The sequence below is a fragment of the Rhincodon typus genome, chromosome 7, assembly GCF_021869965.1.
Source record: "Rhincodon typus isolate 14 chromosome 7, sRhiTyp1.1, whole genome shotgun sequence".
NCBI classification, from domain to species: domain Eukaryota; kingdom Metazoa; phylum Chordata; class Chondrichthyes; order Orectolobiformes; family Rhincodontidae; genus Rhincodon; species Rhincodon typus.
In genome coordinates this window covers 28,001,751-28,016,659 of record NC_063338.1, presented here as the reverse complement: position 1 = coordinate 28,016,659, position 14,909 = coordinate 28,001,751, and positions in this window count along the sequence as shown.

The window sequence follows — 14,909 nt, the reverse complement described above, 5'->3', positions numbered from 1 at the left end:
AACAGTAGCCCCCTTCTTTCCAATACTATAAAGCCCAACCCCTTTGTCTTCCTCACTATCCTGCTTCACCTCCGTGGGGTGCCAAAATAACTTTGCCCAAACCCCAGAGCTAAGGGACTGCTGGGACCACAAGTGCTCCTCACCAATCAGATTGTCAGCAGAACCAGAGGGTACAAGTTTCTCCCACTGAGGGGTGGAAGATCCACTCTACTTCAATTTAACTTGCCCAGAGCACTTTATAGCTGTTGGGTAGCCAAAATTTCCGCCAGAAGTCCTGGGCCTGTTGACTGACCACTGACTTTTCCTGTTGGATTGTCGAACTACCTCAACCTTCGTTATTTTGTGCCCTATGTTAACTTTGCCTGATCACATTAAATTTTCTAAACGCATAATTAAGACTTCCTTAATAATAGACCCCAATATTTTCCAAATGACTGTTATAAAGCTGACTGGCTTGTAGTTCCCAATTATCTTTCTCTCTGCTTTTTTTATGTGGGATGTTAAATTTCTTAATCTCCAATGCATTGGAACCATTTCAGAATCAAGGTAATTTTGAAAAATCATAATCAAAGGATCCATCGTTTTTGCAACTAGCACTGTAGGACATGACTTTCTGATAACACACTTGGCAATTATGCACCAGTGTTCAAATACTAATAAATCCTGATGAAAATCATGGAACCGCAGAACTCAGGAAGACCGTTCAGCTAATTTCTTACATGCTGTTGACTGTTTTTAAGAAAATATCTATTCCTTCCTTTCTCAAAATCCTTTTATATTTTTCATTGTTAGACATTTAGTTAGTTTCTATCAGAGCGTGCGTTCAGCTTAGTGATAGCATTCTGAGTCAGCAGGTAAAGGTTTGAGCCCTCGTCCACGTGTTCCTTTATGAGTGGAAGCTAGAATATTCCGGAAATTAATCCCAAAACCACTAAAAATGAAAGAAATAATTGTGAAAAGGTGGAAACAGATATGGTAATCAACTTAGGTTTGGTTAAATATCTGTTACAAATAATGAAATAGATTGCGAACAGATGTAGTGAGAATAGTTAAGCTTTATTTGATGATATAAGATGTCACCATTGGTGTCCAAACTTTCAAACACTGTGGCTTTCTCTTCTTTTACTTTTTATTTAGGAATTTCCTTAAAACTTATAGCTTTGATCAGGCATAATTTTAACTCTCCAATTTATGTAAACTCTATTATTGTTCAGGTATGTTTTAATGTTAGTTGTTTCCTCACTTTATTAGCTTAGTATTATTTCTTCACTATATTTTGTTGAGAGTCACAGTATCAACCAATGGGCTAAATCTTACTAGTAATTGGTTAAGATTCTTCCTTGTTGAGTTTCATGGAGCGTTTCTCGCCGTGAGGTCTGGCAAGTTTTCTTGCACAATCATTCTAAACTCATTTCATTAACTACGTACCAAGCTCCTATGGTGGCCTTTTTATGTGATGCTAGCCTGATTCCCTCACTTGCCATTGTGAAAGCACTTGCCACTGGTTGAGTATCCCAGCATCCATGGCACCATTGCTACATTTAAAAGGCCATTTCACACCCAGTCAAGTCCTGGCATTCTGAAACTGACCTGCATGATTAGAGACATTAACTCTGGGCATGGCACACAAAGGATAATTGCTTTTTGGACAAGGACATAGAGGTACTGGTTGATAGGATAGTATAGAGGAGAGACATCCTTATCTCCAGGACCAGCAGAGGAGGCCACAATATCAGGTCGTCCCAGCTTGATCTGAGGTTAGTACCTGTGTTAGTACAGTTTCCACAGTCTGGCAATGCACCCAGCAGTGCTGGAAGAAGGTCAGTGACATTCTGTGCTCCATCTGGGTAAGTGCCACTATCTTCTCTTTGTTACCTTTCAATCGCTCTATCTCTGCTATACACACTGTTCCCATCAAAGCTGATGATGTACCACTCTCAGTGTGGCATTCAACATCTTTCCTCATTCACACTCTCTCCCCAAATTCCCGACACTACTAACTTTGCATGCTGTCTGTGCAGCCTACTAACTCGCTCAGGATACCTCATTCCTTTTCCCCCTCTGCACCAGCATTAACAATTGCGCCAGCCACTTTCATGTCATTCTTTCCCTTCTATTGTCTCATTCCAGGAAAAAATAGCCAATAGGGCCAAAAGAGCCAGAATAACTAGTGAGGTGTTGGATATTCATCTGTTCACTGTCTAAGAGAAGAGGATCTTGGTTCTGATAGGCCAATACTGGGACTGCTCTTGTGAAGATTCCAAAATGTCCATGATTCAGCAAATCGGTAAGAAATATTGCTCATCGTGCCAAAATCTTTCCCAAAATCTTCATTCCTTGGCCACAACACTTTCCATCTTTTGTCTCCTGTACATATGAGCAGCAGTTGCCTGTTCTCTGGGCATAAGAGCAAGACATTCGTGCAAAACATTTCCTCCTCCAACTTTAAGGAAGAGAGCACGGAAGCCTCAGGATACACCAGCATGGTCAACTCCTGCACCTTCCACCGACTCAGAAACTGTCAGACACTGAGTATTTTATCTAGATTAGAGGTGGGAACACCTGCTGATGAGCACTGCACTGTCCTGTTTCTGCAGCTGGTCAAGAGAGAATTCTTTGTTGTTCATGCAGATGGAGAATACTTTCTGTTTAAATAATTGGAAAACATTGTGCTCTGCATGAAATCATATGTGACTGACAGTAAGGTGTTGGCACACTTTATTATTCTGGGCAACTTTAGCTGTGATGCTTGACAGGCCATATCCTTATGTGATGAGAATATGATGAAAAATGCATTAAAACAGTATAATTTTAGAAACTCTTACTCTGTCTGATCTTCAGAATTAAGAGTGTAATGATGACCATGAATCCATTGTCAATTGTCGGAAAAACTCATCAAATACCCCATCACATTTGACTCAAAACATTAATTCTGTTTCTGTTTCCACAGAAGCTGTCAGATCTGTGTATTTCCAGCACCTTCTGTTGTTATTACTTTAGGTGTCAGACCTGTAAAGGCTGGTTTACCAGTTAAGCATTTCTGGCTAGGAATGGCTCTTGCAGGATCAGTAAGTTGATATCTTATATACCGGTATCCTCTAATTTTTCATATATTTAAATTAATGAAAGAAAAATCACACAATATTTGGACCAGTGCTTCTCCAAACACCATTTCTCACCAGGAGCACCCAAATGGAGAATCAGGTTTGTTATGTTACAACATAATTTCAAGACACATTTTGTTGATCTTGCATATGTTTTCTTTACTATCCCTACAAGACATTTCTTTCTTGCTAATATTCTTTTAAAAGAGATTGGCTCTAAAGTTTTCAAAAGCAATCCTATATTAATTGGCCATTCACTCCTAACAAGTATTTGACATCGGCACAATGGTCAACATTTTCCTTCAAAGGCTGGAATAATGCTATTGCCATTGAGATTGGCTAACTCAATACAGTTAGCACATGTAATTAAAAATAAAGTTCAAATGTGTTGCACATATTGCCAGTTACTTTTAAAACTGTTTGGATCATAACAGAAGTATAGTGAAGGATTTGACGTCAGCTGTGCAAAATGATTATGAAATATCAACATATTTTGCTTCCAATTTTCTCTTTCCTATACTGAAAGGAGTAACTTACACGAGGATACAGTTGCACAGTTATTGGCAATCTTCATTGTGACAATTAACAATTTTACTATCCAAGAGAGGGAATCATCTTGTCTGTACCTGACTGTAAGCTTATATTTTCCAGCAGGGGTCAGTGGATACCGATGAAAAGTAGATAAATTACCTGACATTTTCCCTAGTTTACAAATGTTTTTTTTATTCTCTATATTGAGCAACATGTCATCTAATTATATGGAAGAATCTTTTCAGGATTTCACCTTTTGCTTGCCAAGTGACATTGGCCCCAGGTCAAGCAATGCATTGATTTTAGTATTCTCATAGTTTTCAATCCCTCCATGGCCACTCCCTCCCCAACTCTACAATTCCTTCTCTGTAATTCCTGGCTCCATAACCTTTTGAGGTAAATGTGCCGAACTAATTTTGGCCTCTTCTTGAATATTCCTAATTTTATTTGCTCCATCATTGGTGGCTTTATCTTTAACTGCCAAGACCGACACTTAGGAGTTCTCTATTATCTGCGCTGCATCTCTACCTTACTTTACACTTTTAAAATGGTCCTTAAAATCTTACCTTCTTGACCATTATTCATGTCATTTATCCTGATATTACCTTATCACCTTTATGGTTCAAATCTTAGTTTTATTGCTCCTATGTAGTGCCTTTGGATAATTTATTAAATTAAAGGAAAGATAAAATATAAGCTGTTGCATTTAGGTCATGGTGCAAATTTAAAAAATTTCAGGAGTTGGTGAAATCAATGTTTGAGAGGGATGGGAACACAACAAACATTTGGGAATTTGAATAATGATGAATACACCATCAAACAGTCATCGATTGCTGAATGACGTCTTTCTAATGAGTATTTATCCCTGCTCCAGACTTGTTGGAAGTTTGCCATACATGGACTTGGATGTACCAAGCATATCATAGATCAGAATTGTCCAATACGTGCTCCATTCACCACATCTGAACAATTTCTCACAAGCTTGAGCTGACAAGTGGCAAGTAACGTTCGCACTACACAAATGCCCAGCAATGACCATCTCCAAAAAGAGACAATCCCCAATGCCAAATCCCCTTGGCATTTAATGCAGTTACCATCACTGAATCTCCCACTATCAACATCCTTCAGGTTACCATTGACTAGAAACTCAACTGAACTTGTCACATAAACACAATGGCTACAAGAGCAGGTCAGAGGCTAGGAATACTGCGGCGAGTCATTCACCTCCTGACTCCCCACAGCCTGTCCATCATCTGCAAGGCACAAGTCAGGAATGTGATGGAATACTGTCCACTTGCCTGGATGAGTGCAGTTCTAACACCGCTCAAGAAGCTTGAACATCCAGGACAAAGCAGCTTGCTTGATTCACACCACATCCACAAGCATCCATCTCTCCGACCACTGACCCTCAGCAGCAGCAATGTGTACTTCCTACAAGATTCACTGCAGAAATTCACCAAAGATCCTTAGACAACACTTTCCAAACTCAGGAGCACTTCCAACTAGAAGGACAAGGGCAGCAGGTATATGGAAACACCATCATCTCCAAGCCACTCCCATCCTGACTTGGAAATATTTTGCTGTTCCTTCACTGTTATTGAGTCAAAATCCTTCCTTAAGGGCATTGTGGGTCAACCTACAGCACATGGACTGCAGCAGTTCAAGAAGACAGCTCACCACCACCTTCTTAAGTGTAACTAGGGACAGTAAAAAAAATACTGGCCAGCCAATGACACCCATGTCCCACGAATGAATAAAGAAAAAATTGATCCTTTCCTTTTTTGGACCAAACAATACTAAATTGTAGTGACGGGTATAAATATGGGTGTTACTCAATAGAGTCCTATTTGGCGTCTGTTGCGATTGAGCAGGGAGAAATCAACTATGTTGCCATTAGATTGGAGTCACATATTGGTGAGATCATGATGTTTTTGTCAGATATATAGTTCAGTTGTCAGGTGTCCAACCACATGGAAACTGAAGGGTCATTTAGTCAAAGAGAAAATGAAAAATAACCTGAGTAATAGTATGTTGAGTGTGGTAGGAACTGCATTAAAAAGAGGGCCTGCCTTCAAAAAGACAGCAGTAATTATTGTTGACATTTTCTTGGGGATACTAGTAACATAGGGAATGCTAACTGAAGAATTTGATTTCAGTTCACTGGTATTTGATATTTTCAGAAAAAATAATCATACAGCGCTGACAAGCTTGGGTGAGGCAGCATAATCTGCCTTCATTTTAATGGATCTTTTGAAATGATTGATTGAAAGAAATTGGGTGTTTTGGCACACAGAGAGATTACAGGAGTTGCCATGACCTATAGGTTGATTAAAAGTCTAGAAGCTGTGTTCAGAAATGGCAGGCGACAAACGTAAGCAGGGCAGGCAGAATGCAAAAGTAAATTTCTAGATACTTTAATTATTTTTCCATCTACTTCTAACATATCAATTCTGATAAAATAAAGACAATTTTCTCTTGAAGAAATTTGTTTAATTTTTAATTTGCTGGCGTGTATCATCGGAAACCAAATTCTTCAGTAAACAGATGATCATAACTATTTGACACTGTACACAGGGCCTTGTGATACAGTTGAAGTGTTAAAATCTTTTGAAGCTGTTCTTCTGGCTCTGTGTTGTGATTCCACCTGATGCTAATACAGTACTGGACAAGTCAGATCTCAGACAGAAACTTGATTTGAAAGATCATATTTGGGTTTATTTTGGTTTGAACAACGTGGTCTCATGCTGAAATATAAGCACACAATGCTGCAGATTTAGCTTTAACAATAAAATAGAAGTTTATTAAAAAAAGAAAAGAAAGAATTGAATAAGCCAAACTATTTACTCATAATACTCACTCAAAGATTTTTAAACACACAATAAATTTAATCCCAAAGCACTCCTTAATAAATTGAAAAGACAAAAAAACAACTTTTGTATATTACCATAAACTCACCCCTAGTGTTGTACCAAAAACACCACTTATACAATACTTTCACTAGAGTGCCCATATCTAACACTCGTGACTCTAACTTTTAGGTTGAAACTGCAGATTGCTTCTTGGTGGAGCTATCATACACATGAGTTTAAAGACACTGAGCTTTAAGTGACCTCTTTGGAGTTTTATTCCACCACTTCTGGTCTGGGCCCAACACTATGTCTTCAATCTAAAGGTAACCTAATTCGCTATAAAGGAGCAAAATACTGCAGAAGATGGAATCTGTACTGAAAACAACAAATCCTGGAGATCACAGCAGGTAAGACAGCATCCATGGAGAGAGAGAGACAACAAGGTGCAGGGCTGGATGAACACAGCAGGCCAAGCAGCATCATAGGAGCAAAAAGGCTGACGTTTCGGGCCTAGACCCTTCATCAGAAAATCCCCTTCCTAACTCCCCACCTACACTCACCTTTACCGGCCCCATCCCCGCCTCTTTGACCTGTTTGTTTCCTCTCCACCTATCCTCTCCTCTATCCATCTTCTATCCGCCTCCCACTCTCTCCCTGTTTATTTCAGAACCCCCTTCCCCTCCCCCTTTTCTGATGAAGGGTCTAGGCCCGAGACGTATCCTTCCTTAGCTCCATGGAGAGAGAGCAAGCTAACGTTTCAAGTCTAGGTGAATCTTCATCAAAACTGAAGTGTGGAGGGACAGCATTTATGCTATAGTTGGGGGAGGCGTGGGGGTTGTGGTTGTAGGGTACTGGTAGAGAAAAGGTGTTGATAGTTCAGATTAAGTGATCAGAATGTGAGAATGTCAGAACAATGGTGTGTCTAACTGCCAGACTTGAAAGGACAGACAGTCCAACTGGGATGGGGAAAGGGGAGAGAGGACATGATAACAGCAATCTAAGAAAAGGGGAAGAAATGGGAGTTGGTTCACAATCTGAAGGCGCTGAACTCAATATTAAGTCCAGAAAGCGATAAAGTGCCTGGTCTGAAGATGAGATGTTGTTCCTCCAGTTTGCGCTGTGATTCACTGGAGCACTGCCATTCTGACATTCCGATCACTTAATCTGAACTATCAACATTGTTTCTGCACCAGCACCCTACATCCACTATCCTCACACCTCACGTCCCCCCCAACTATAGCATAAATGCTATCTCCTCCACACCACTTCAGCTCTGATGAAGAGTCATCTAGACTCAAAATGTTAGCTTGCTCTCTCCATGGATGCTGTCTGACCCACCGTGATCTCCAGCATTTGTTGTTTCTAGTTCACTATATATCCTTCCCTCATCAGAAGCATTGGTCTATGCAGTCATCCTATTCTAAGAACTTCACAGGACTGCTCAAACACATAACTAAAACCAAAAGTCTCCTTTTGTAAGCTATGGGTGTTTGACTTAAACATCAATGATTTTCAGAAGGCTCTAACAAACCTTATGGCCCATTATTTACACGCTGGATTGCAAAACAATCTATAAGAAAAAAACGTGGTGCACACAAACCCATTCACCATAAATACAGGCATCATAAAGTATTTTTAAAATAAATCTAATGACTACAGAAATACTTACAATCTAATTATTAACTTCACACAGAAGTTCTGCAGGTTAATAAATCAAAAACCAAATCTGCACTTACAGTAAATGATATTGAAATTGTTTTAATCACATCTGGCATCAAGTGTTTTAGTCTTGATTACTGCAAGTATAAATGCCAAGCTGATGTGTGTTTTATAAGATTGCTTGTATTTAGTATCATGTGGCAAATATGGTCACCTGATCCAGAAGTTTGGTGAGCATCCAAATCCTACTGGTCAACATCGCTGAAAATAAATGTATGAATTATTCATACATTTCTTTCTGAAGAAGGGTCTAGGCCCGTAACGTCAGCCTTCCTGCTCCTCTGATGCTGCTTGGCCTGCTGTATTCATCCAGCTCTACGCCTTGTTATCTCAGATTCTCCAGCATCTGCAGTTCCTGCTATCTAAGAATTATTCAGTCAACTTTTAGCACTTGAGGTTGGTGAACAAATGTATTCAGTTACTAGTGGTGTACCTCAAGGATCTGTTTTGGGGCCACTGCTGTTTGTCATTTTTATAAATGACCTGGATGAGGGCGTAGAAGGATGGGTTAGTAAATTTGCGGACGACACCAAAGTTGGTGGAGTTGTGGATAGTGCGGAAGGATGTTGCAGGTTACAGAGGGACATAGATAAGCTGCAGAGCTGGGCTGAGAGGTGGCAAATGGAGTTTAATGCAGAAAAGTGTGAGGTGATTCACTTTGGAAGGAGTAACAGGAATACAGAGTACTGGGCTAATGGTAAGATTCTTGGTAGTGTGGATGAGCAGAAAGATCTCGGTGTCCATGTGCATAGATCACTGAAAGTTGCCACCCAGGTTGATAGCATTGTTAAGAAGGCGTACAGTATGTTAGGTTTTATTGGTAGAGGGATTGAGTTTCGGAGCCATGAGGTCATGTTGCAGCTGTACAAAACTCTGGTGCGGCCGCACTTGGAGTATTGCGTACAGTTCTGGTCACCGCATTATAGGAAGGATGTGGAAGCATTGGAAAGGGTGCAGAGGAGATTTATCAGGATGTTGCCTGGTATGGAGGGAAGGTCTTATGAGGAAAGGCTGAGGGTCTTGAGGTTGTTTTCGTTAGAGAGAAGAAGGTTCAGAGGTGACTTGATAGAGACATACAAGATGATCAGAGGATTAGATAGGGTAGACAGTGGGAGCCTTTTTCCTCGGATGGTGATGGCTAGCACGAGGGGACATAGCTTTAAATTGAGGGGTGATAGATATAGGACAGATGTCAGAGGTAGGTTCTTTACTCAGAGAGTAGTAAGGGCGTGGAATGCCCTGCCTGCAAAAATAGTAGACTCGCCCACTTTAAGGGCATTTAAATGGTCATTGGATAAACATATGGATGATAATGGAATAGTTTAGGTTAGATGGGCTTCAGATTGGTTTCACAGGTCGGCGCAACATTGAGGGCCGAAGGGCCTGTACTGCGCTGTAATGTTCTATGTTCTATGTAATACATGAGAAATTGCACAATTTACTACTTTGGATCATATGCAAAATTTAACAATTCAGCTTTTTTGACATTTTAAACATAATGGGTACATGAATATCATCACTAAACAAAAAAATCCCAAAGAACTGCAGGTGCTGGAAATCAGAAACAAAAACTGAAATTACTGGAAAAATTCAGCAGGACTCAGACAAAGGAATGGGTAAAGGTCAGCCTGGGAAATTCAATATCTGCTGATGGGGACCATTAGTGGTTGACAATGAGTTGTTTGTGGTAGCAGTTCATGTGATATACAAGGTCTGGTATATTGGGGTTGGGGTAAGGACATGGGAAACTTGCTCAGGATCTAAAATTTTTGAACTTGAAAATGAAATGCTATTCTTCCAGCTAGCATTGAGCTTTGCTGGAATATCAAGTCTGAGACAGAGATGTCGGCCAGGGGACAGAAGGCTCAGGGTCATTTTCCAGACAGAACATAAGTGTTAGATGAGATAACAAGGTGTAGAGCTGGATGAACACAGCAGGCCAAGCAGCATCAGAGGAGCAGGAAAGCTGTTGTTTCAGGTCTGCACCCTTCTTCAGAAAAAGGTGTTAGATGGCAGGCTGTACATTGGCTAGACTGGGCAACCAGATTGCCGAACACTTATATTAACTCTGCTTTCTCTCCACAAATGCTGCCAGACCTACTGAATTTTTCAGGTAATTTGTGTTATTGAAAACACCATCACTATAGTGTTCCACAAAGCAGTTTAAAATTGGCAGCAATAGGATTATTAAACTTTAAACGTACTCTGCATTCAGAATCAGGACCTTGCTTGACCACTTAGCTGGAGGAAGTGACATTTTGTCTTTCGTTTGATATCCTATTTATATACCACAAGTTGTGTTGAAATAAACCTCTTCACCATCTCTGATCTTGTTTGAAATTACTATAAAACATAACTATGAAAGCAGACCTTGAAATTGTGGAGATTGCATCTGAACAGATCTAGTTTTCGTCATTTCTTCCTGTCCGAGTTACACACGCATAAACCCACCGCTTCAGTTACAAGCCAGTGAACCTTCTCAAAGCAGGGCGCAATGATTTAACTTTTGACAATATACAGCTACGTCGTTAAGTCGTGGCAACCTGTCCATTTAAGGTAACATCTTTAAAGCAGTAGGTTGTATTTTAATTTTCCTGAATTTCTGAAATTTTCGGATTGCGAAGCAGAACCAAACCAAACTGAGAGTTCCAACCGAATGACTGAGTGTAATTAAGTACATTACAAAAATATGAATCATTTTCAGTTTCTGGACACGAACTTGTATTTGTAATTAAACAATCCAATAGTGCATTCACTGCAGCCTAGTAAATTATACGTAGAAAACACATTCACGCTGGGTTATTTAATCGGGATTCAATGTATACATTGTCAAAACATTTAAATGACCTTTATTCTTACTTTGCAAACATATTTGGTGCACTTAATTTTGATCTAGACTGGTTGAATATATAAATATTGAAATTTGTGTTTTGAGGTGCGAGCTTTTACAAAAATTATCAACTTTCTGTCAAGTTTGTTAATAGATGATATACAAAAGCCAAAAGTAAATAATGCTCCCATTTTGTAAATAGTTGATATGCACAGCTTAACAAACCGATTGAGCTCATTTCTCAGATATCAGGAACGTTTAACATCTCTAAATATCAGTGTTTATGCTAGAGGGCGATCGTGTACCTGGTAAAGTCACATTTATTACTAAAAGCGCATTTAATTAGAGTATTGGTCCGAACAGCTTTTTTTTAGATGCATGGCTAACACATATGTATGTACATTTCATGTAAAATTAATACATCAGACAAATAATAAAATAAGGATGAGCAATTTGTAGATCGAAGATTATGATTGATGAAATTTGCGGCATTACTTTTTTGGTTGAATAACTGTAAAATCCCGGGCTCCGCAAACTATCAATTTATCGCAAAATACACATGGTCGATGTCGATGCGTAAAATAAAGAGCCTACTTTTTTTAAAAAAAGCTGCTATCGGTCTCACCCTCTGAATGAAACAGAACTGACCGTATTGCGTATAGTTTAGAATGAATAAATGTATGCAAAGTTTCAAAAGTAAGAAACATGCCACCCGAATTAACAGACTGAAGAATATTTTTCAGGAATTTTTTGAATTTTTTTTGCCATTTAAGCCTAAAACTATTCGTAATATTTTATGATTAATATATAAGTCCCCTCCTTGCCTGAGACTGTTTGGAACTCCCATACCTACTCGCTCCTGGTTGGTTAGGAGACGAGGTTCTGCTCTGCTGACTGGTGGAAGCTTATGTCAATTATACGAGTAGCCAAAAGCTGTCGGTGTCAGTTTGCTGCGGGAAATAAGAGAAAGTGTGAGTGAGGCAATCCTATGCACTAGAGTGGGTAATCCGCAAACTTCCTGTTTTATCATCGGAATTGAAACGGTTTATATCTAAATTGTTGCAGACTTAATTTGGCTTTACACTGGCACATGAAACCGCGCCTCTTTTTCAAGCGCTGAGTTCTTCTCCGAAGTGTGTTGTGCGTCTGTTGTAATCTGACAGCTATGAGTCTCGTCTAGCAACGTTGCCGCTGCTGGACTTTGTTGAGAATACAAACATTACTTGGAGTATTGTTTATTATAATTTATGCACAAAATGGCGGAAGGTCGGAAGGAGAGTGGACTTGATGGATCTGAGTTACTTGAGGAGCCTGAGCCACTTGGTGATTGCCACAAAGCTTGGGACACAACGGAGGAAGACTTGGAAACTGTTGGAGCGGCGGTCGCCAGCGGAAAGGGCAGGAGGAGGCGAAGCGCCGTTTCAGCGGCTGGAGATCGTTTCAGTCCCGGGGGATCTACGTCCTTGGGAGCTACGGGAGATGTAGAAGCTTGTCTCATTGAGGCTGCCAAAGCGACACCCCGTAGGAGTAGCATCATTAAGGTATGTCATTTGGTCTCCCGCAACGTTATGAGTATGCATCTACCAACCTTATAATAATTCTTGCACGCCAAAAGGGGACTGACTGGATGAAATATTTTGAGCTATGTCCAACACCTAATAATGCACTGCAGAGTAACATTTTTCTCTACATGGAATTTTTAACGAGTCTGTTGAAATATTTTTTAAAAACCCAAATTGATTGAGATAGTAATTTGCATAGCGAAGTGTCTCGTTTTGGACACTTTAAATAAATATTGCTGTGAATTCACTGGTGAAGGTGAATAAGATGTACTTTCCTTTCGGACAACAAAGTCTTTGGTCACAAATTAGTGTCATTCGACGATACCCCTGACAGGGAATTCGAACTTGCTGCTGGGGCCATGTGAGGTAATATGCCCTAACATGGAACGCTGGTGCGTTGATACTGTACTGCTCTGCTTACTTATTATATAGTAGGGGAGTCTCTGATTTAAATGTGAACAAAGCATCATATAATTAAGGTATTTATGGTTACTTTTGCTTGGTATCTCTCCTGCAACAGAAGTGTGTTTACTCCCTTTAGAAGAAACAGTTTTGTGTTCTCTACACTTAACAGCATTTAATAAGATTATTGGATATTTTGTGGACAGTTAATACAATTTGCTCTGTAGCTTTAATACTCAGATTTCTTAAAGAGATTTGAGATCATTTAGTTTAATAACTTCTTTTCAGAACCATGGTGTATACATTGGTTAATATAAAGTTGAAACTTAGTTTTGTGATAAAATCTCTTTTTGTACATATTTTGTACTGCGCAAAGCAGCAGTCTCTGAATATTATAATGTGCAGGGAACAGGCAGATCCAAGAGGTTGCTACATTTGACAACAGGCTTGTCTTGACTGCGGAGATAGTAGGAATTGCCGATCCTGGATGTGCTCTGTGGGATCATTATTTTTTAATCAACCTGTTCAGAGATGTTGTTGTACACCTCTGGAGCAGATGGGACTTGAACCCAGGTCTCCTCGCTCGGAGATGGGACACAAAGTGTATCTGTTACCCATGCTTACCTAAGGTTAATTCTAATTGGATGTTAGAACATAAATTGTGTATATATTCTATATTGTATTACTGTTTTATCTTTGTGTTGTTAAAATTTGATGTAATTTGTTCAAAACCAAGGAATATTAGGCTTTAATCTTTTCGCAAGTACCTGGGATTGCTCACTGACTACATTTTAAAAAAATATTGGTCTCTAGCCATATTGTAACATACATTTGGCGGTCTGATCAGGACTAACAACGATTTGTTTTAAGGGTCTTGCACCAACAAGATTTATAGAACGTTATTTTCTTGTTTGATATGTATCAATTAGCATTGTTTCTGACTGCATCATTCTCAGCTGTTTAAAGTCATTCTTTGCATTTGTGTTTCGATGTTGTACTGCATCTGTAGAATTGTGGGTTTAGATTTATGGCAGGTAAGCTCATGGTTTAACTATTGCTAAATGAAATTAGTTAATCGTTACATTTGATTTGCAGAAAGTGAATAAATACATTCACAATCTGATGCCATTTGTCCTTTCATCTGTGCTTCTTTCTGGAAGGTTTTAACTCATTGCTTGGGTATGATTTTGTGACTGGCTAAAGTCTTCAATATCTCACCTAAATAATAACTATTTAAGCACAAATCTCGATGGTGAGCATCACCACATTTGCTGTTCAACCAGAAGAGTGATCACAGTTGAGCACATTTGTCCTCCTGTGATATCTAGTTGTGTTCTTCCAATTAAGAAAGTTGGTTAGTTCTGAGGATGAGAATTTTGACTGATCTTTAGTTCTCTAACCCTGACGTTTTGGACCTTCTGACTAAGTGGTCAAACTTACAGCTTGTCTCTGGTTTTATTCATTGGTATATTGGAGAAACAATAACTAATTTATAAAGGTTTATCAGAATGGTTCCAGATATGAGAAACTTTAGCTGTAAGGATAGATTAAAGAATTTTGAACTGTTTTACCTGGAGAGAGGGCTGAGAGAAGATTGATTGAAGTTTTCAAAATCAAGTGGCTGGGCAGATTGAAAACGAAACCACTTGTAAAAGAAACAAGAATGAGAGGACAAAGATTTAAAGAGATGTGCAAGGGTGATTAAAAGAAATCTTTTAAATACAGCAAATTGTTAACTATAGAATGCTCTGCCTCAATGTGGTGGAGGCAGGTTCAATTGAGGCAATCAAGAGGGCATTGGATGGTTCTTTTTGATAATAATGGTGTGGTGGGATATGGGGAAAAAGGCAGGAAATTGGCACTAAACAATAGAGCCAGTGCAGGCATGATGGGCTGAATTGGCCTCCTGCAT